General features: G+C 46.5%; 1 protein-coding gene and 1 pseudogene across 1 annotated transcript in view; both read right to left on the reverse strand.

The window, feature by feature from the left end:
- The window catches only part of IPO11 (importin 11), a 643,145-nt gene that overhangs the window by 113,861 nt on the left and 507,713 nt on the right, over positions 1–21,571 (reverse strand). The gene's annotated exons all lie outside the window — the stretch shown is intronic.
- On the reverse strand, positions 9,152–10,183 carry LOC142303513 (RNA-binding protein fxr1 pseudogene; annotated as a pseudogene).

A 21,571-nucleotide genomic window follows, 5' to 3' on the forward strand; every position in this document is an offset into this window, starting at 1 on the left:
TAACATTGAAATAACTGAAATTGGTAGCTAAAATACATTGACGTGATTGCACTTAGCTGTCAACAGCGAATAACACTTGACTGAAGTACAATATAGGTTAATATCCATCAAATCTAAAGTGTACTCGGAGAGTTTCTCCTGGCAAAGCTTAAAGGGCATCTGTCAGTAGGATCAACCTTCCTAAGCCATCTATATGGGCATGTAGGTCATAGAAACTTGTGTCAAATGATACCTTGATATTGGGAATGCGACGAATAATTCCTGAGAAAGTAATGTTTTTTTTTCCTTTTATGCATATGAGCAGATTACTCAGGTACATATCTTTTCAGCTCATTTGCATATAAGCAAAACAATGATTTTTGGGTGAGAGCATTTGTCAGATCATAGATACCAAGGTATCATTTGACACAATTTTCTACAACCTACATGCCCATATAGATTGCTTAGGAGGAGGGTTGATCCTACTGATACATCTCCTTTAAAGGATTTTCCCAAAAATAATAAGAGTCTGGTCATTGGGACAACCACACTGATAATGAAAATGAGAGGGCACAGTTTGAATAGAGAATTGGTCAAGAATGTAAGATGATGCAACGTCTGTGGTACTGATGCTGAGTGTTGTATTCTAGCTATCACTGTCATTCCCATAGACTTTGAATGGAACAGCAGGACAAAAATGTTATCACCGCTCCATTCACATTGGGGACTAAGGACTCCTGATCTGATGAGTGAAGAGGGCAGCAATGGCACGCTTATAACCTATCCTGTGGGTAGTATTAAGCCAGTTTTAAGGGTTTTTTCCCTATAATCAAAATGTATTACTCCTGAACAGTGCCTCCTGTTTGGTTCCATGACGTTTTTGCTGTTAGCAGCAGTGATGTCATTTGCATGCGCTGGTGGCAAACAATGAGTGGTCATCTGGTTGAATGGAACCAAGAACCCTGCTTCCAAGTCTCTTCTTTGTAGAACTTCTCTCCCTCTTTTGCTAAAGCATCCCATCCCTGACTCTACAGTGGGGAAAAAAGTATTTTGTCAGCCACCAATTGTGCAAGTTCTCACACTTAAAAAGATGAGAGAGACCTGTAATTGACATTATAGGTAGACCACAACTATGAGAGACAAAATATGAAAACAAATCCAGAAAATCACCTTGTCTGATTTGGCAAGATTTTTTTTGCAAATTATGGTGGAAAATAAGTATTGTCACCTAAAAACATGCAAGATTTCTGGCTCTCACAGACCTGTAACTTCTTCTTTAAGAGGCTCCTCTGTCCTCCACTCATTATCTGTAGTAATGGCACCTGTTTGAACTTGTTATCAGTATAAGGCCCGTTTCACATGTAAGTGAAAAACACTGACGTTTTTCACTGGCGTGTAAAACACGCACATGTCCCTCCGTGTCGCGTGAATTACGGCACACGTGGGTTGTCTAAGTGCAATCCGGGCTCCGTTCTCCGTGGCCAGTGATTGCACTTAGAGATTAACTCACCTGCGCCCGCTCCCGCTCTCCATGGTGCTGATCGCTCCCGCGGTGCAGCATCCGGTCGGCGCTGACCCCCGCAACAGCTGCTTCCGGGTCGGCTGTGTCGTGCATCATGAATATGCGCGACAGTAATGAGCCGGCTCAGAAGCAGCAGGCTGCACGGGCTGCAAAGGACATCGCTGGAGCCGGGTGAGTAAAAATGATTTTTATTTTAAAAGCACGTTTTTTTTCTGGCACGTGTTTCACGGACCACACCACTGCGTGGTCCGTTGGACATCAGTGATGCCAGAAAAAAATGGACATGTCTCCGTGCGGCAATCACGGACACGCGGGTACATCGCACGGAGACACGTGCAGTGAAAAATTACTGATGTGTGAGCAGACCCATTCATTATAATGGGTCTGCGTATGTCAGTGATTCTGGTACGTTTAAAAAAAAGCACAAACGTACCAGAATCACTGACGTGTGAAACAGGCCTAAAAGACACCTGTCCACAACCTCAAACAGTCACACTCCAAACTCCACTATGGCTAAGACCAAAGAGCTGTCAAAGGACACCAGAAACAAAATTGTAGCCTTGAACCAGGCTGGAAAGACTGAATCTGCAATAGGCAAGCAGCTTGGTGTGATGAAATCAACTGTGGGAACAATAATAAGAAAATGGAAGACATACAAGAATACTGATAATTTCCCTTGATCTGGGGCTCCACGCAAGATCTCACCACGTGGGGTCAAAATGACCACAAGCAAAAATCTCAGAACTACCTGGGGGGGACCTAGTGAATAACCTGCATAGAGCTGGGACCACCGTAACATAGGCTACCATCAGCAACACACTACGCCACCAGGGACTCAGATTCAGCAGTGCCAGATGTGTTCCTCTTCTTAAGCCAGGACATGTCCCGGGCCTGTCTGAAGTTTGCTAGAGAGCATTTGGATTATCCAGAAAAGTATTGGGAGAATGTCATATGGTCTGATGAAACCAAATTAGAACTGTTTGGTAGAAACACAACTCATCGTGTTTGGAGGACACAGAATGCTGAATTGCGTCTAAAGAACACCATACCTACTGTGAAGCATGGGGGTGACAACATCATGCTTTGGGGCTGAATCTCTGCAAAGGGACCAGGACGACTGATCCGTGTACATGAAAGAATGAATGGGGCCATGTATCTTGAGAGTTTGAGTGCATACCTCCTTCCATCAACAAAAGGCATTGAAGATGAAACATGGCTGGGTCTTTCAGCATGATAATGATCCCAAGCACACTACCAGGGCAATTGAAGGAGTGGCTTTGTAAGAAGCATGTGAAGGTCCTGGAGTGGCCTAATCAGTCTCCAGATCTCAACCCCATAGAAAACCTTTTGAGGGAGTTGAAAGTCCGTGCCCAGCGACAGGCCCAAGACATCACTGCTCTAGAGGAGATCTGCATGGAGGAATGGGCCAACATACCACAAACAGTGTGTGCCAACCTTGTGAAGACTTACAGAAAACGTTTCACCTCTGTAATTGCCAACAAAGGATATATAACAAAATATTGAGATGAACTTTTGTTATTGACCAAATACTTATTTTGCACCCAGCATCTCCCTACTCTCTCCGCTGCAGAGCACTGCAAGCAGGAGCGATGGTGCGCTGTGACGAGCTGTGAAACTCCGCCCACAGCTTATTCACTCAGGGAGACTGGGTCCCGCCTTGGTGATGTCGGGTCAACTGGAAATTGATGTGACATCATCGGATCTCAGACATCATGGAGCCGCACAGGAACCACATGATGGGGATGAGCGGAATGCAATAATGCTGCTCATTGGCACAATTGACTACACAAGGTATTTGAGAAAAGACTTCTTTATGAGCTTTACATCGATGTGTGGTCACTATGCTGTGTAGTGGACTACTCCTTTAAAAGATATATTACAAAGTATCTTATTTTCACATGTATGACTTATTAATGAACGCAAACGATGGTACCGCTATATCAAACTCCTTATCTGTTACTTCCCACAGTGGTAGAAGTGTAACGCAAATGATAGGATAAAGCTTTAGGGGGCCCTATAGTGAAAACAGAACTCTCATGCGATCTATCCCTTCATTTTGGGCGTGTTGCTGTGGCATTTTATACTTTGTGGACACGGGGGGGTGGGGGGGAGAGGAACATGTAGCCACAGTACGAGTTGCCAGTGATTCTAAATGAGAAGTGTGGCCAGGTTATAAAATGTCTGCAGCTCAGGATAAAGCTCCTTGGCATCTTTGCTTATAGATAAACCTCAGAAACAACAATTTTTCTCATAGTACAACTGTCACGAACCACCGGGGGGGTCACTCAGGAATCCCCCGCGCTGGCTACCAGTACGTCACAATCGGGGGGTAACAAGTGGGGGTCACCCCTCCTTTATACCTCCCGACCGACAGACAGAGCACGTGACGCGCTCTCTAGCGCCCCTCTTATAGTCAGGCCAATTATGGAATTGCCCGACAATAAGCAAGGAGGCCGCTATACTACTTATGCCGATTATTGAAGGGTCCCCAGTGAGAGTAGGGTATATATTCCCCCGACCTCCGCGGGCGGAATATATAAAACCTCCCCGAATCTCACTGGCCTCCCCACAATAATCCTTGGCACAACTCGCTGCCACCAACCGCTTCACGGTAACTATTAGCCGAACACACAGACGTGGGATTCAAGATCGAGATAACAGAACAGCCCAAGATTAATTATATAATTTAATCAGCCTAAAGCACACTAGAAACTACAATATATACAATAGGGAATCTACAGAATATACATATGTCAGAGTACAGTTACAGATAAAGCATGGTTTACAAACAGGTATGCAATTCAATCAGTTACCTTGTGCGTCTGGCCACAGGGGGGCGCTGTAGACCAGGTTTCTAGGAACTCCCACAGATGTTTCCTGCACGTGACCCCCAGCGAAAGAACACTGGAAAATGGCCGAAGTAGGGTTATCAACCTGGGCAAATCCAGGTCCCCTCCTACCTTCGTGACCTCAGAGGGAGCACTGCTCCACCCCTGGCTGGAGTTATGGACAAAATCCACAACATGGAATATGGCCATAACTTGGCCTGGGAGCGTCGTAGGCGGACGCCAATGCTCTCATTGTGACAGTTATGAATTTAGCTACAGAATGAGAGGACTCATGACTTGTCTACTAGTTCCCCATTGGCTGATATCACGCCTGGGGTATTTCCCAAGCTCCCGCTCCCATAAAAAGGGTGTGCCAGCATCGTCCGCATGCGGAGACACCATTTTTATGGTTGCCATATTTATCGGAAATATGGCTTGCGAGATATGAACCATTTTTTACTGGAGTCGTTCTGTCTGGATACTTCCAAGCTTGCTAATTAGATAGCAGCTCCTACCACAGGGTCACGGCAGGGAGTCCTCCTGTGTCCATTGTTCCCACATCATCTCATCTCCATATCACAGGAGATGGCCATGGAGGTGTAACACCTTCACAGATGCTGGACATTGAGAACAAGAAGGGAGGGGGGCACTGCCAGGGAGTGATGAGCGATTATGACTGGAAGTCATAATTCATCTTCATATCCCGGGATTTGCCTCACACCTCCCCCCTTTTGAGGGCGCTAGGGGGCAGCACACTCCGGTGTTCCCCCGTGCGCCCGTCCGCGACCTCTCCTTGTCGGGACAGCCCGTCTGCGTTACCGTGGTCACGGCCCCTTTTGTGGCGAATGGTGAAGTTGTATTGCTGGAGCGCAAGGCTCCATCGCAACAATCGCCCATTCGTCCCAGAGACGGTGTGCAACCAGCTGAGGGGATTGTGGTCCGTCTCCACGATGAAGTGGTGTGAGGCAAATCCCGGGATATGAAGATGAATTATGACTTCCAGTCATAATCGCTCATCACTCCCTGGCAGTGCCCCCCTCCCTTCTTGTTCTCAATGTCCAGCATCTGTGAAGGTGTTACACCTCCATGGCCATCTCCTGTGATATGGAGATGAGATGATGTGGGAACAATGGACACAGGAGGACTCCCTGCCGTGACCCTGTGGTAGGAGCTGCTATCTAATTAGCAAGCTTGGAAGTATCCAGACAGAACGACTCCAGTAAAAAATGGTTCATATCTCGCAAGCCATATTTCCGATAAATATGGCAACCATAAAAATGGTGTCTCCGCATGCGGACGATGCTGGCACACCCTTTTTATGGGAGCGGGAGCTTGGGAAATACCCCAGGCGTGATATCAGCCAATGGGGAACTAGTAGACAAGTCATGAGTCCTCTCATTCTGTAGCTAAATTCATAACTGTCACAATGAGAGCATTGGCGTCCGCCTACGACGCTCCCAGGCCAAGTTATGGCCATATTCCATGTTGTGGATTTTGTCCATAACTCCAGCCAGGGGTGGAGCAGTGCTCCCTCTGAGGTCACGAAGGTAGGAGGGGACCTGGATTTGCCCAGGTTGATAACCCTACTTCGGCCATTTTCCAGTGTTCTTTCGCTGGGGGTCACGTGCAGGAAACATCTGTGGGAGTTCCTAGAAACCTGGTCTACAGCGCCCCCCTGTGGCCAGACGCACAAGGTAACTGATTGAATTGCATACCTGTTTGTAAACCATGCTTTATCTGTAACTGTACTCTGACATATGTATATTCTGTAGATTCCCTATTGTATATATTGTAGTTTCTAGTGTGCTTTAGGCTGATTAAATTATATAATTAATCTTGGGCTGTTCTGTTATCTCGATCTTGAATCCCACGTCTGTGTGTTCGGCTAATAGTTACCGTGAAGCGGTTGGTGGCAGCGAGTTGTGCCAAGGATTATTGTGGGGAGGCCAGTGAGATTCGGGGAGGTTTTATATATTCCGCCCGCGGAGGTCGGGGGAATATATACCCTACTCTCACTGGGGACCCTTCAATAATCGGCATAAGTAGTATAGCGGCCTCCTTGCTTATTGTCGGGCAATTCCATAATTGGCCTGACTATAAGAGGGGCGCTAGAGAGCGCGTCACGTGCTCTGTCTGTCGGTCGGGAGGTATAAAGGAGGGGTGACCCCCACTTGTTACCCCCCGATTGTGACGTACTGGTAGCCAGCGCGGGGGATTCCTGAGTGACCCCCCCGGTGGTTCGTGACATATTGGTGGCAGCGGTGGGATCGAGATAATAGTGTGTGTGAGTGTGAGACCCATACTCCCAGACACTAAAGACTGCCTGCAGCAGCTGTGGCTGCTGGGGTCTTCAGACCAGACCAACACTAGAGTGTCAGAGTGCAGATACTGTAAGGTGTGTGGAGGCATCAGGTGTCAGTTCTGTGTCAGTGACCAAAGTCTGCAACAATGGCTGAGAGCACCAGGAGCAAAGCCAAAGGAATGGCCGATGCTCAGGCCAGAGACGATGAGGAGGTTGTCCACGAGCCCTCCAGGAGCTCGACGCCAGAAAACCGTTCTGCAATGGACAGTGAAGCACCAGGCTCCGCAGCGGGCCGCAGATCACCACGTGCCATTCCACCGAGCCTGGGAGGCTCGGATAGCCTTCTTCAAATGGCTATGGCCCTTCTCCAGGCTGGAGACCGGGATACCTACGAGATACTCATGGCCGAGCGTGAGCGACAGGCAGCGCGTGACGCTGAGGCTGCGGAGCGGCAAGCAGTGCGTGAGGCTGCGGAGCGGCAAGCAGCACGTGAAGAGCGCCAGGCAGAGCGTGACTACCAGCTGCAGCTAGCTCAGCTCCGGCCCTCATCAGCCACACGTGACCTTCAAGACACCAAACTTCCAAAGGTCCGTGTTGAGGACTTCCCAGTGCTGGAGAAGGATGGAGACTTGGACTCTTTCTTGACTGCTTTTGAACGGACTTGCCTGCAGCACCATCTGGACAAGGACCAGTGGGCCAAATACCTGACCCCCCGTTTAAGGGGTAAGGCCCTGGATATCCTTGGGGACTTGCCTGCTGAGGCAGATCAGGGCTACGACACCATCAAGCGGGCCCTGATCCAACAGTACAACCTCACTCCAGAGTCCTACCGCAAGAAGTTCCGGAGCCTACAGAAGGGAGGGGGGCACTGCCAGGGAGTGATGAGCGATTATGACTGGAAGTCATAATTCATCTTCATATCCCGGGATTTGCCTCACAACAACTTTTAAATATATTTTTAAGAGGACTAATTACCTTTAAAAAAGTTTTCTTGATAAACATGATTGTTGCATTTCCAAGAAGAGGAATTCCAAAGTCATCTGTGTGAATTGGGCGGTGGGTACGGATGTGCATGCACCAGGTACTAAACTGCAGGCATTCACATTAGGTTGGCCATACACCTTAGATAAGAGGTCCCCAACCTTTATCACCTTAAGAGCCACATTCCGTTCTGAAAGAGGATCGTAAGCCACATCCAGATCCTGCTCCCTCACAGTAGTGACATCTCAAGCCACCATTACCGGTAAAGTGACAGCCAAAGCCTTTTCACAGAAATCACACCAAGGTCCAGGAGTTCCTACCCTACCCCTATTCTGATCTGCTCTTCTGTGTGGGGCTACTCATAAGAGTCATCATCTGGAGACCTGCTCAACATGGCTGTTTGCTAGATGCTTATTCACCAAGTTGCCAGACAGCCGCGAGTCCCACATCATGAGCCCGCGAGCAACATGTGGCTCCCAAGACACAGGTTGGGGACCCCTGCCTTAGATTATTATTATTAGGCACTGTAAGCGATTGCCTGCTCACGTGATGGGGACACTCACCTGGCTGCATTTCCGAGGTAACACAGGAACACACGGTTTATTAAAAAAAACACCATAAACCGTTTCTCCAAACAAAATCACAAATACACACGGATTTCAAGTCCGTTGAACTCACGTTACTCTCGCTCAGTTTAGATACACTTGATCTGAGTGGAGCTCTCTCAGCATCCACTCACTTACATGTGAAGCCAACCCTCTGCTCCTTCAGACGGGTTCCTTCCAGAGGTTTCAGACCTCTCTGAGGTAAACAGCCTCTCTTCCCTCAGAAGCTGTTCCTCATGCAGTGCATCTCCTACACTGCTCCACACCCTCACTCCATGTGCCAAACAAGCTAATTAAGACTTGTGTCAGACACACCCATAGGCAGGGGTATGTGGATGGCCAGTCCCACCCATCTCTTAGTCATCCGTAATCCTGGCCCATTTAAAACTATAGAAAATGTCTGTGCCACTACAAGTACCAGAAAGAACTCCCAGGATCACAGCACTTCCGTGGTACATACCTGTCATTCACAATATAACCGGTTGCCTTGTCACATATCCCTCCCCTCTGCCTAAAGCCGCCGGGCTTGGCACCTGTATACACATCCAAACGAGAGACTCTTCTCTGCCTGTCTTGGGCTCCAACCCTGGTAACAGAGTCTGTCACCGTCACCAAACCCTGTTCAGTCAACCTGCCTCTGAGAGATGCCCCTCGGTTAGACCGCCTCCAATGGTTAGTACGGTAGTGAGACCCACTGTCAGTCGAAACTACCGTCCGGTCTGACCCTGAGCTATCCAGTCCACCAGAGTGGCTACTGTTGGGGTACCTCAGCACTGAGCTAACAGAAGACCTGCAAAAACCAGACCCTGCGCACTCTCTTTTTGCAGATCTATCATGGCATCTTCTTTCCATGCATTTTGGGTCACCTCTCCGTTGATACCTTTTCCTATCACCATCTTTGGCAGTGGACACATCACTCCCTCCATCCTCTTTCCGATTTCATCTTAGAGGGTGTGGACCCTGCAGAGTCTGTGCTATAGCCCAAAGGATAGGTGGGTCTTCTATGACCTTGGCTGTGTTTACTAAAGAACCGGCTTCCACTGCCATCTGAGGCAACACATTCATCAGCTGGACAACACTGCTTCTCTGGGCCCCGGCCTGAAAGTGGTCGCCACCTCCTGCCAACTTGATGAAGTTGTTCTGCAATCTTCTGTCCTTCTAGATTCAATTATTTTAATTCTTCCAAGTATCCCAGGCGGTATTCTAGGAGGGCTTGTATATCTTCAACACACTCCTTTGTTCCCACAATGGCACATGGGACCATACCAACTTCACAGGGCATCTTGGCTTCATTATGAATATCAATTCTTACTCTCGTCACACCGGTTTTATCAACCATCTCCTGAATGGCTCTTCCATGTCGTCCAATAAGCCTCATGACCAGCTCTCTGGGCACTTGTATGATCTCTTCCACAAACTCCAGCAACCTTCGAGCTGTCCTGACCGCTTCTGCAGTTTTCCCATAGATTAGAAATGTTCCACTGTCTTTTTCTAATTGCACATCTGTAACACCTGGAACCTTCCTGGCTTGCTCAATATTATTTCTTAGCGCTCTTATTGCAAGCCCAATTAATGTTTTCTTCACAACCACCAGTTCTTGAAACCCAGCGATCAGCTGCTTCATCTGCTCCAAGCGTCTGGTGTCTTCATCCTTCTTTGCAGTGATAAGCCACTTCGTACGAAGACCCCGTAGGTGCATGTCACTCAGGATGGCCACTCGCTTCTTTGTGACGTCACTAAAAGAGCACACCACCAACCGATTAGTCTCTGCGGCAAAGTACACTTTACAGGCTCCTACCGCCTTCTGGAATCTCTCATGCACCTTCTCACTGGCACAGGATTCTCTTAAGTCTTCTGGCACGTCTATCTGGCACTCGAAGACTGGTCTGCTTCCTTTACTTTCAAGGACACTAGACGATTCCTGAGGTCTCTTACTTCCTTCCATATTCTTCACCAAAGGCTTCACCTTTTGAGTCACACCCTCAGGTTCCAGCCTGGCATCAGAGTCTTTGGGTTTCAAGCTCTTAGCTGAGTCATTCTGGTCTGTGCACTTGGTCTTACCCACTGAGTCAGTCAGGCTTTCAGCTCCTGATGACACCTCGGGTCCAGACTTCACCTCTTCTTCCGAGGCTCTTTCCACTTTTACAGCACCAGCTGTGTCTGGGCACTTCACTGCATTACCTCCAACATCTTCTTGGGTCTCTGCAGTGTCACCCTTGAGAATTTGTAGCATCACCTTCTGCCAGAGTGTCACACCCTTCAGCATGGCACTCTGTTCCGTTTAGAGATGTGGGGCTGGATTCGCTATTATCCACCCCAGCACTACGTAGGTCACTAGTCTGCTCACTATGACCGTTGTGGATTATCCCTCCACCAACACTCTCCAGGCTTTCATTTCCTGTACTACTCTCACTTGACAGACTATCAGCTTCACACCTGGAGACCAGAGGGACCACCACCAGTACTTCCTTGGTTGGCTCCTTTTCTGCAATTTCAGCTCGCTGATTTCTGTCGTTACAATGTGTCAGTTCAGTCTCCGATTCCTCTTTCTTTTGCAGGATATCACTGTCTGGCTCCACCGTAGCAGTTGCTACTGGCAACATGTTTTCCTTATCCAGGTATTTCACCTTCTCTGCACCCTCAGACGGCATACACTGTGCCACCTCTCGGCGCTTATTACGTCTTCGGCGTCGGGAGGAAGTTTTACCTTTCTCATCCTTCTGTACCTCACTGTGCTTGTTTGTTATCTTTCTTGAGTCAGTGTCTTTACTGGAATCATCGTCACTCTCTTTGGTGTCCTGGACTAAAATGTCTCCGCTTAATCAGGTGTCAGCCCCCTTTTCTGGAGCTACTACAATTTTAGTGGTCACACTGTCACTTCCCTTTAGAGACGACGCTTCACTAAATCGGGGAGACCCTCTATTTCCCTTGGTCACCCCTAACTCTGGACAGTCCTTATTTGGAGTTACCTTCTCCTCATTGCACTTCAAGATACCACAGGGAATCTGTCTAACCTCAACGGAAAAGAGGCTTCTTTAGGCGGGAGCCGACTCATTCCTATGCAGTCGGTCCCGGCCTCTGTCTTCCATAAGTCCTGAAAGAACGCAAAGTCCCGTCCTATGATAACCGGATACAGCAGATCTGGAGCTACAACCACATCAGGGCGCCCCAAACGTTCGGCCGTCTGAATCATCACCCTGGCCAGAGGATATTCTTTAGTGGTCCCATGCACACAACTTCCTTCTATTGTCCTACCCACCATAAAATGGAGATCGGGCATGGGTCTCACTAAGGTCAACCGGCTCCCCGGGTCTAACAGACCAGACACACTTAGCCCATTCAAGTCCACGGAGCACTTCTGTGGCCTCATACCGGATGGATAGCCTATACCGCAGGTAAGACATATGTAAGGTGAACCCCATTGCCCCTTGCTATAGTCCACCTGTTCGTATTTTGAATGCTCCACACCCTTGTGGGTCACCACCGCTTTCTGGGACCCCACCCCCTGTTGGGTAACTACTCCTTTCCGGGCATCTGACCCCTTTTGGGTAACCCCTTTGTGGGACTCCGCCCCCTTTTGGGCAACCACCCCTTTGTGGGACTCCGCCCCTTTTGGGTAACCACCTCTTTGTGGGACTCCGCCCCCTTTTGGGCAACCACCCCTTTGTGGCACTCCACCCCCTTTTGGGGTTTCTATGCAATGTCCTTAGCCCCCAGTTCACACCTTTCGCCCTTATCTCCCTGGGCACTCAGTGTCCATACTGGCCCCCAAAGGGAACGCTCAAACTGGTCCATGGCTGCCGCATCGCTGCGCACTGACAGCTCCTGCTGTCCCCGCACCAGGAACTGGTACAGCTCCTCCGCAACGTCCGCATGGACCATTCCCTCTTTTTGGCTTTCAGCCCCCACTGCTGTCACTGGACCTCCTGGCACATGCTGTTGGTGCTGTTGACTCTGAAGCAGCTGTTTCAGGAGCCCCTCCATGCTGCAACGAGAAGAGGAACAGGAGGGGTGCTCCAATGGGTAATACCCGGTGGTCAAAGACAGGGGGGGGGGGGTTAGAGAACCACTAACCTTTCCGGGTTGTACTGCCCGTACAACCAGGATCTCCAGCCTGTGGTGTATCAACTGCTCACCAAGCAGGGCCCCCCAATTCCGGGTGGGCCTGGAATATCCAGTCGCTGGTCTCTTGCGACTGCAGCACGGAACCCCGCAGACCTGCTGAGTCACCGCCAGCTGATTGAGTGCGCTGTCCCTGTTCGTGGACCCACCGATCCACCGCAAACCCCTGCAGCAGTATGCTGAAAACTTCGTGGACCCAGCTGATCCTCAGGTGTGGAAATCCAACACGTGCTCCCGGAAACGCTGCCCGCATTCTCCACCATATGTAAGCGATTGCCTGCTCACGTGATGGGGGACACTCACTTGGCTGCATTTCCGAGGTAACACAGTCTTAAAAATCCAAACGGTTTATTAAAAAAACACCATAAACCGTTTCTCCAAACAAAATCACAAATACAGACGGATTTCAAGTTCGTTGAACTCACGGTACTCCCGCTCAGTTTAGATACCCTTGATCTGAGTGAAGCTCTCTCAGCATTTACTCACTTACATGTGAAGCCAACCCTCTGCTCCTTCAGACGGGTTCCTTCCAGAGGTTTCAGACCTCTCTGAGGTAAATAGCCTCTCTTCCCTCAGAAACTGTTCCTCATGCAGTGCATCTCCTACACTGCTCCACACCCTCACTCCATGTGCCAAACAAGCTAATTAAGACTTGTGTCAGACACACCCATAGGCAGGGGTATGTGGATGGCCAGTCCCACCCATCTCTTAGCCATCCGTAATCCTGGCCCATTTAAAACTATAGAAAATGTCTGTGCCACTACAAGTACCAGAAAGAACTCCCAGGATCACACCACTTTCGTGGTACATACCTGTCATTCACAATATAACCGGTTGCCTTGTCACAGCACATTTCCTCTGCACATTTGGTGTTCTGGAAAAAAAATCTAATAAACCTGAACAGTAAAAGATGCCTGGCTTCCAAATAACGCCAGCGGTCTGCATCAGAAGAACATACATTTTGATCTTTTCTTTGTACTGCTCCACTGATCCTTGGAAGGAGCGGAAATCAAAATACAGGGGGAAATAAATGCAGATCCCATATCAAATAATCATTGCGAAAGCTACTGCAAGCTTCTCATTAAACTTCACAAGTCACAACGTCACTCAGGGATTGACAAGAGCCATTATTAGGAAGAAACGCTGGCTGACATATTTAACAATGATCAGGTCTAACTTGTGATTTAATTGCAATTTACTTTAATTAAAGAACCACCTCAGCAGGGAAGACATGAAACCCTTCTAAGTCTTTCTCTCGCTCAATGTGAGCTCCTGTAATGGGATTTAATTACAAGGTAAACGCTTTATGACAAATTCATTTAATTAACCGCCTATACATAAGAAACCCTAAACAGCAAAGACTGAGTTCCTAAGCCTAGACGGCAGTACGTCTGCTAATATCGATGCCAATATCGGAAAACTAAAGAACGATTAAGCCTTCACCAACTCCTCAGCCATGATTAATGTTATATAGGGCAAAGAGAAGAAACACATTTCCACTGCATGCACATTAATGGTGGATCCATTTCTGACAAGTTCTCCTAGTCCATTGTTTAAGCCACAAAAGCCAGTCACAATGAAAATGCCGTCTAATCAGCAGATATTATGTTAAAGAGCAGAAGGAACAGATATGTCATATTGTGACTGCAGTTGTCATGCCTGGTCATGGGCGTGACACAGCGGGTACACCAGGGTAATGTCACGCCAGCGGAGAGAAAAACCACTAGTGAGCAACACAATACACGCTGTACACCAGGAATACAACAGTAGGCCCTTGCGCTAGAGGGGGGAGATCGAGGTCACCTCCTAGCATTCACCTGAGGATGAATCCTTCACTCCCTAACGTCCCCAGACTGGTCCTTCCCCTCTGCCCTAATCACATGCCTAATCCTTTGATGACCCTAAACTCACCCTGGCTGGAGAGGTCCAGCGAACCGTAGTCTCGCTATTACAATAGGAGAACGTGAGGTCCTTAACACAAATGGGTTGGGAAAGACCCAACAAAAGCACTCCAAGGTTTCTTCAGTAAAGAACTTAGCAGCTGCAATAGAAACAACACACACAGCTAAGAAGCGACGAGTTTCTTTAACATAGCCAGCATAGGTGTGAGCTATAGCCGACAGAGAGAGGAATAAGGAGCGGATATTTATAGCAGAAGGGAGTGGATGCAGCTGAGGTTACAACTATCTGTTAGAACACTGCAGGACAGAAATGAACCTTAACCCCTTCAGTGCTGGATGGAATTAAATATGCTCCAACTAAAGATGAATGGTGAGGAGGCACTGAAGCGGATCTGCAATCCGGAATACGGTGTGACCTTCTGATCCCAGAACGCCCTGAGATCAGATCAGGCCATGCCACAATCGTGACAAGAGCAGATTGATAAATAGTAGGCAGCACTGACATGTTTCTCATTTTAAAGTGATAAGGTGCCCATGCACATTCACTCCTAATCTACTTCACCATATCCCCGCCAAACACATATTTACCCGAGAATACAAGCATTTTCCATGGTAAGAATAAGCTGCTGCCCCACTATTTTGGCACTGAATTTTCTACTGTAGGAACAAGGGATCAGGAAGGTTGACTCTTCATTCTAGACTGTCAGGGGAGAATTAGTACACCCCCATACACAGTAGATGGATGGTCAACCCCAATGAAACGGATGCATTTTGCTCACTTACATCTATGTGGCAGGGTACAAGGAAAAACTATCCCTTCCTGGGACTGACTCCAGTAACATCAGCATGGAATTATGGTCTCCCCCTTATTTTTTTGCATGGGTTTTTGCAGATGCTCTGCCTTTTTCCCACTTTCCAAAAAGACACAAAAACGCATCATAATTTATGAGTTAGTTTGGAATTTAAAATAGGAGCCCCAATGGTAACAGAGGCCAATGCAAATGATGACAATTTCTCCAAATCGCTGGAAAATATTTGGGCAATGGAAAAATAAAATAATGATATTATGGCTCCTTCTTGCACAAGTTCTCTGTGAGAAAAGATGCATTCATTTTTAGAGGGGAGAAAACGCCGAGAAGTAAAGGATAAATTAATAATGGCAGATGACCAGAGCTCTGCATATAGACTGTATTTATAGCATCGCCTTGATTGCCTCTAAAATGTGTAATATAATTCCCCATTCACACATTAGTGTTCTTCTCGTCCGCAAAAATCAGTCCACACTTCATCAATATTTTTTTTATGGCAATACAGACCCTTACTTGCACTATATATAACAGCACCATTGAAGATATATGGCAGAGCCAGTCTGTACCTAAATTATACAGACAATAGAGGAGGAAAACTCCCAATAATGACTTACCGTATGTGAGTATTGATTCCCTGGTAACACTGATGCCTTCATTCCTCTGCATGACTATATTGATTTACCATCTAGTCTTCTGAATGACTGTATTTTTCGGACTATATGGTGCACCTGACTATAAGGTGCACCCTGGTTTGGACATCAGAAAATAGAACAAAAAAAATATTAGTTTTAAAACTACCCTGGTGATGTAAAGATGTGGAGGGGATAAGTCACCAATGTTGGTGGCCTACGGTTGTGCACTTTACTGGTGCTCTAGGGTAAAAGAGGGGGTAATGATTTATTCCAAAGTGGTAGAAGTTAATTTGTAGGGTTGAACGAAAAAAATAAATAAAAGGGATTATATACTGTCCCCTACAGTGACATAATGAAGTCTCAATACGGTGTACTTTGGTCATCTTGGACATGTGCTCTTTACGAACTTTGCTATATTCATTGTGGAATCAACTAAGTGCCTGGTGGTTTATATGTGTAATGTCTTTAATTTACAACATTTACACTCCTTAAACGCGATTTTGCCGGCTTTAACTTCAGCAGAATTTATTGTAATTTCCACACCATAAAGGACGCCTATTGTAGATTTTATATTATGCTGTCCCGACCCCTTCATGACCTTCATGCATAAAGTTGGGCAAACAAAGACGGCAGCACATACCGTGTTTTGAAGAATATAAAATGCACTTTTTTTTCCTACAAATTTTGGAATAAAGTGTGGGGGGGTGGTGCATTTTATAGTCTGGATCTACCTGGCTGTGGCTGTGAGGAGGCAGCAATGGAGTGAAAAGCAGGGTCACAGGAGGCAGGAGCTGGCGCTGGTGCTAACAGTGTACCCACTAATAAACAAAATGAACATTCACTGCTCACCACGCCCATAATTCCACCCTCCTCTCGGCAATGAAGGGCGTGAGAAGCAATGAATAATCATTCTCTTTAATAGCGGGCACACGAGATTACCCAGTTGACGGCTTCTTGCAAATATACCAGGATTAGAGACATATATACCAGGATGGGGATCATATATCCTAGTATGGGCATCATATATACCAGGAATGGCCCAGGGTGAAGGCCTTTAATACCAGGATGGGGTCTTATATACCAGGTTGAGGGCCATATATACCATGATGGGCCCAGGATAGGGAATATATATACCAGGATAGAGGACATATACACCAGGATGGGGGACATATATAAATCATATACCTGGAAGGTGCCCAGCATGGGGGACATTACTACAGAATTGTGAGACATTACCCTTCTTAACAGTGCATCATAAGCACATTTTTTGCTTCAATTTTTTCCTATTTTCCTCCTCTAAAACCTAGGTGCATCTAATGGTCCAATGCATGTTATAATCCGCACAATACGGTATGTATCCTTTATGACGCAGACAGAGCAACACGTGGAAATGCAGTAGACTGCCTTTTGTCTGGGAAATTGAGTATCTTCTCCTAAATGTAAAGGCCCATTTACACACAACGATATCGCTAACGAGATATCGTCGGGGTCACGGTGTTGGTGACGCACATCCAGCCTTGCTAGAGATGTCGTTGTGTGTGACACCTTTTTGCGATCAGTAACGATCGCAAAAAGGTGTCAAATCGTTCGTCGTTTACACGCCGTTCATTTTTGGTTGTTTGTCGTTCCTGCGGCAGCACACATTGCTATGTGTGACACCGCAGGAAAGAGGAACAACATCGTACCTGAGGCCGCCGGCAATGAGGAATGAAGGAGGTGGGCAGGATATTCCGGCCGCTCATCTCCGCCCCTCCGCTTCTATTGGGCGGCCGCTGTGACGCCAAATGAACCTCCCCCTTAAAGGAGAGATTGTTCGGCGGCCACAGCGACATAAGTGGACAGGTAATTGTGTGTGACGCTGCCGTAGCGATATTGTTCGCTACGGCAGCGATCACCCCGTGATGCGCCACCGACATGGGCGGGTGCTATCGTTCGCGACATCTCTAGCGATGTTGCAGCGTGTAAAGCCCGCTTTAATCAACTTATCTGCAGGGGACCGGTCTATTTTTCTTCAGCCTGTGCACCAAAGATCAATTCTATCAACACTTATGTGGATACCAGAGTTCCTTAAGCTGATAGCGAGTTCAGATCAGTCTCTCCTGCTCAGCATTAACTATGCAGCTGCTTGTTATCTCAGCGATAGGAGACAGCGCAGGACTTATCTACCCTATGATTTAAGGACAGTCAGGGAAGTTTTGCACTGCTGACCTTACTAACTGCAGACTATAGGATGCACATACATTTTAGCAAGACATTATCCTGCTAAAAAAGTATATCTTATAGTCAGAAAAATACGGTACTTAAACTTACCGTATTTTATGGTAGGAATCAACATAGTACACATACTGTCCTCCACAATACTAATAGGATATGGTAGGTAATCAGATATTTGCAAAGGAGGGAATTTTGTGTTAAATCCATTTTATCAGTAATACAAAGTGAACAAGAGAGAAAATCTGCCTAAAATCCTTCTAATAAGCTATCTAGCCACCACAAATAACAAAAAGTTAAAAAGCGCTGGACACACACTGCAGCCTAATATGAGGCAAGGAATCAAATGTCATTTCCACGATAGACGTATGATTATTGTAAAATCAGGGTCAGGCGCCAATCAAAAAGGGAAAAGGATAGTTCTGGGTTACTAGGGGCCCTCCAGTCCTTTTCTTCTTAGGGCTGCAGCAGGGTCAGCTATTTGTACCCTAAGAAAAATGGTTGATCCCCATTGTTAAGTAGTTTTCTAGTTTCAGAAGAAAACAATCTCCAGGTGCTATTTTAAAAAAATATAAAAGAAGTACTGTCACCCTCCCAGGTCCAGCTGTCACAGTTGTCTCTGTATTCTTGAAGACTAGTGACAGGCTCAGGACTAAAGTAATTCATTACCATTTTGGGCTCTATGTTTAAATGTAGTTTCATTTCCTTTGTGACCTACGGAATTAATGTCAGTTTTGTTGCCAGCAGCTCTGAACAGAGCATTTCAGTTGTAGCTGCTTTGTAGCCATGGCCCTCCAGCTATAAGTTGTAGTGTTTTCCCAGCAGTCCTTGCTGGAGATACAAATTCATTATATTCTGGCAGCCTTGGTGGAAGGTCCTGTGAAGAATGTTCCAGAAGCCAGACTTTATCCTTTTTTGTTGCTGTTTTCCCGTTTGTCTTACCTTTCCTTATGTTATATTAGTGCAGAGGTGGGGCTAGTGTCTCCCACCTGCCAACACACTAGCCAGGGCATCTATAGTGTTTCTCAGGGTCTCGCTCGGCAACAGTTGAGGAGGTTGTATAGGGACTGGCTAGGAGAGTAGGGACAGCTACAGGTCAGGATAGGAGGTGTCAATCTACCCTCTCACTAAAGCTAAGGCCCACCGTTGTTATTGTGTCTCCAGTGATCCCCTATACATGTTGTATTGTTTGTTTTATTTTGTCGTGCGTCAGGTTTCCTGTAGATCTGAACACATGTGCCACACCTATCATACCCGGCAGCGTGACACCAGCACTTAGTCTTCACCGCTGCTCCTGGTGTCTATTATTTTCTGCAGTAATTATGTTATGTAGACAGTGCTGCAACCAATCACTAAGCTCAGTGGCTCTGGCTGAGTTGATGGCAAGAGCTACACAGCTGCTGAGCTCCCTCATTGACTGCAGCACTGCAGAGATGACATCGACATGACATCAGTGCTGCAGACGTAACATCAGAACTGATAACATATACGAGGAGCAAAGACAGAGACTCAGTGCTGAACCTGTACAGTTTTTCATTTTTCAACAAAGAAGAAGGTTTTCAGACACTGGATTGGTTCTCCCCACCTTATGTTTTTTGTGTGTGAAACTGTCACAAACAGCCGGGGGAGTCACTGAGATATCCCGCAGCTGTTCACTAATTTGTCACAAAAACGGCTTCTCTCTAGTGCTCCTCTTATCAGCAGGCCACTTTTGGTACTGCAAGACAATGAATAAAAGGAGGCTGCTGAGCTAATAATGCCAAATATTGGAAGTCTCACAAGAAGGGTATATATCACCGATTCCCGCTAATGGAATATATATATACCTCGGTACCCTTAATGATAGCACCCCAATAATTCTATGCAATAATAATTACGCTGCCACCACCCAACTTTCTACAGGTAGCAGGGGACCCGTTTCAGATAGCAGAAGACTTTTCGGACGGGTTTGGGTTTGTATATAGAACAGAAGGAAACGAACTATTAAATTTTATATATTTAATCCGAAAATAGGCAGTGTTTAAAAAATATACAAGAATTTACTAAAGGGAACAATACAAATACAGTATAGACAGTTACATAAAATAAAAGGTATAACCGTGAAACTTACTAAACTCGTGCCATAGATGTGACGTTCGAATTTAGGGAGGGAAGGTCTACAAGAGAAGAAGATGGTAGAAAGACGGCCAGCATCACCCCTTACTGATGTCTTCCAATACGGACTCCCCCCAGCAATGAGCTAATCGCTCTTACGCCCTCAGGTAACCCCCTCTCTGTGACCTCATTTTACGGTCTCTTGTGGGCTGTGCCACGATTGTCACAAAGTTCTTTAATTCTAGCTTTTCACATATCTTTGCCCCTGGGCCACACAGGTGAAAGATATTAGCGTCATATTTTATATCTCGATTTTACATTTACATAGATACCAAACACAACGCATCTATAATGATTTTACTGGCCAGTACTCATTTGTCGCGCTACCAGCGATCTCCAAGTTAAGCTAAACGGTGCGCTGGGTTCAGCGCTCCACCGGCAATATGCTTTAAATTTTTCTAGCATTAATGTAGCGCTTAAAAACGGTTTTAGAAGTTTTCCCTCCAAAAGAACAAATAAATGTCTTTTCTATGCATCCTTTGGCTGTAGCTCTACCATCACCCGAGTCATAAATTCCTAAACTTTCAGGCCAATCAGATAATCGTCATGACTATCTGTGGCTGATGGTGGGGAGGGTGGTAAGGCCCCTTCAAGAGTTTTACATGTCAGAAACCATTGTATATATTACGCCATCCACTTCGTACAATGTACAGTATTTTGTAAGGAGTATACATTGTGGACATCAAACCTTGTGAAGTCGGATCCAATAAGGTTCATACAAGTTCTACATTACAGACCAATGTGAAGGAGGCAATAACTGAAATCAATAGCAGGATATGATCACATTGATACAGTTAATTACTCCACGACATTTCTAATGTAGATTGACAAATCCCACAACCCACAAGTAATCAATCTAATTTACACTGTCCCCACGCGATCTAAGTCATAGGATGGCGATTTCCCAGCAACAGCTGATTGTCACATCTGATTTAGCGGCGCTGGCATTAATAACAATACTTGGTTTGGAGCTACAGATACATTTATGGCCTTGGTCGATTCGGAAAAACTGCTCAAAGCTGCAGCTTCCACTGTTCTTATCTATTACTGCTTTTCCGATAGTAAACTCATTAAAAACTAGTCATTTTCACATTTGCCCTAATTAAACGCTTTGTTACCGGCCTTGACGTCTGCCTACACAGAACGAACAGTGCCTCCTGCTAACAGAGCACAAGAATGGCGCGACGGCTGCGTACGGAGCCAGACTCCCAGCAGCACGTTACTTAATGCCCCCCAAATGGTTTTCTTAGAGAAGATGAAGTCAAGAAGTAATGATTAGTAAACTTAAGCTTGTGTGTGTAATTGCAGTGGTGTTCGATATACAGCTGGATCCTCGAGTGCGGGGATTGTAAGATTGCAAGTTATTTGACTGAAGATGAAGATTGACGATAGAAAATTAGTGCGCGGGTTAAAGACGCCATTAAGACACAGACGTGAGTGGAAAATTACTTGTTCCAGGGTTTTTTTGCAGCTCCTTCTGGCAAGTGGAGAAATGTTTAGTAGG

Source organism: Anomaloglossus baeobatrachus, chromosome 1 (assembly GCF_048569485.1).
Source record: "Anomaloglossus baeobatrachus isolate aAnoBae1 chromosome 1, aAnoBae1.hap1, whole genome shotgun sequence".
In the NCBI taxonomy this organism is placed as follows: Eukaryota; Metazoa; Chordata; class Amphibia; order Anura; family Aromobatidae; genus Anomaloglossus; species Anomaloglossus baeobatrachus.